Source organism: Eleutherodactylus coqui, chromosome 1 (genome assembly GCF_035609145.1).
Source record: "Eleutherodactylus coqui strain aEleCoq1 chromosome 1, aEleCoq1.hap1, whole genome shotgun sequence".
Lineage (NCBI taxonomy): Eukaryota > Metazoa > Chordata > Amphibia > Anura > Eleutherodactylidae > Eleutherodactylus > Eleutherodactylus coqui.
The window spans coordinates 471757624-471760244 of NC_089837.1; positions in this window are offsets into that span (position 1 = coordinate 471757624).

Here is a 2621-nt window from a genome sequence, read left to right on the forward strand (position 1 = left end):
GTATGACCGAGAACTTACTGCAGGAAGAAGATGGCCTTACTTCAAGACGGACGACTCCAAGCAGCGCTGAAGAAAGAACACATGACCGGCAATGAAGCCGGTCACATGTTCTTTCTCCGGGCGCTGCAGAGAGACGTCCGTCTTGAATTGCATCCGTCTCCTACCTGCAGTAACACGGGCACTGATGCGCCCGTGTGACTAAGCCCTTACAAGCTGTAGCATGGGAGGTAATCATGTTGATCCCCTTCCTGTGCCAGGCATCTGTTGCAGCAAGCAAATAATGTTCCTTGAAATGTGAAATAAAAAAAAATCAATGAAGGAAGTCAGAACAGCTCTGCTCTGGCAGTTGTAGTGGAGACCCCCATATAGCTGTAAGGGGCTCAGTTAATGTTTCCTTAGATGGTATAAGGCCATCATACATTACTGCATTTTGTATATTTCTCACTGGAGTATTGCATAGTACTTTACATTGGCTGCAGAGATCAGATGGGATGTCTGGTGGACTAGGAATGATAGAGAGGTGCATGGGCTCAGTGTGCGGGGGTGTGAACCATAAGAGCCAGACACCGAATGACAGACCAATAAGCTGGAGACCGATCCCAATTGTAGTCAGCCTTGAGAGACTACATTTCAGGGAAAAGAGCTGGAAGAGGAGTGAGGAGTGTAGGCAAAAGAATGCCATTCTGTTGCTTAAGTCTACTTTTGCGTCCAACCTAGACACGCTGGATCTGTCGCCCGCAGGTCTCCCACAAATACAAAAGAAAATCCTCTGATAAACTTCCGTAAAAAAAATTGCGACCCCAGAAGCCTCTGAAGCGCCTTCACATTCTCTGGTAACAGTCATTCACCTAGATAACAAAATACAAACTATCTTCAAGATGTTTTATGTCCAACGCTTCATATTTTTTTTAACAAAAGGTATCCCATATTGAAACAGGGTACTGATGTCAATTGTTATCGATCTATAATGAATAGAGATGAGCGAGCACCAAAATGCTCGGGTGCTCGTTACTCGGGACGAAAATTTTGCGATGCTCGAGGGTTCATTTCGAATAACGAACCCCATTGAAGTCAATGGGCGACCCGAGCATTTTTGTATATCGCCGATGCTCGCTAAGGTTTCCATTTGTGAAAATCTGGGCAATTCAAGAAAGTGATGGGAACGACACAGCAACGGATAGGGCAGGCGAGGGGCTACATGTTGGGCTGCATCTCAAGTTCCCAGGTCCCACTATTAAGCCACAATAGCGGCAAGAGTGGCCCCCCCTCCCAACAATTTTTACTTCTGAAAAGCCCTCATTAGCAATGCATACCTTAGCTAAGCACCACACTACCTCCAACAAAGCACAATCACTGCCTGCATGACACTCCGCTGCCACTTCTCCTGGGTTACATGCTGCCCAACCTCCCCCCCCCCCCCCGCACGACCCAGTGTCCACAGCGCACACCAAAGTGACCCTGCGCAGCCTTCAGCTGCCCTCATGCCACACCACCCTCATGTCTATTTATAAGTGCGTCTGCCATGAGGAGGAACCGCAGGCACACACTGCAGAGGGTTGGCACGGCTAGGCAGCAACCCTCTTTAAAAGGGGCAGGACGATAGCCCACAATGCTGTACAGAAGCAATGAGAAATATAATCCTGTGCCACCGCCATCAGGAGCTGCACACGTGGGCATAGCAATGGGGAACCTATGTGCCACACACTATTCATTCTGTCAAGGTGTCTGCATGCCCCAGTCAGACCGGGTTTTTTTATAAATAGTCACAGGCAGGTACAACTCCGCAATGGGAATTCCGTGTGCACCCACAACATGGGTGGCTCCCTGGAACCCACCGGCTGTACATAAATGTATCCCATTGCAGTGCCCTGGACAGTAGAGCTAACGTCAGATTAAATGCAGGTGGGTTTCGGCCCACACTGCATGCCCCAACCTGACCGGGGTTTTTAATTCATAGACACAGGCAGGTACAACTCCCTATTGTGAAGTCCCTGTGGACCGACAGCATGGGTGGGTGCCAGGAAGCCACCGGCGGCACATAAATATATCCCATTGCATTGCCCATCACAGCTGAGGTAATGTCATGTTTAATGCAGGTGGGCTTCGGCCCACACTGCATGCCCCAGTCAGACTGGGGTTCTTTAGAAGTGGACACATGCAGTTACAACTCCGTGTGGACCGACAGCATGGGTGGGTGCCAGGAAGCCACCGGCGGCACATAAATATATCCCATTGCATTGCCCATCACAGCTGAGGTAATGTCAGCTTTAATGCAGGTGGGCAAAAAATTAATTGGATTACACTGTAGGCGAGGGCCCCAAAATAATTGGTGTACCAACAGTACTAATGTACCTCAGAAAAATTGCCCATGCCCAACCAAGAGGGCAGGTGAAACCCATTAATCGCTTTGGTTAATGTGGCTTAATTTGTAATTAGGCCTGGAGGCAGCCCAGTTAAAATAAAAATTGGTTCAGGTGCAAGTTTCAACGCTTTAATGAGCATTGAAACGTATAAAAATTGTTTACAAAAATTATATGACTGAGCCTTGTGGGCCTAAGAAAAATTGCCCGTTCGGCGTGATTACGTCAGGTTTCAGGAGGAGGAGCAGGAGGAGGAGGATA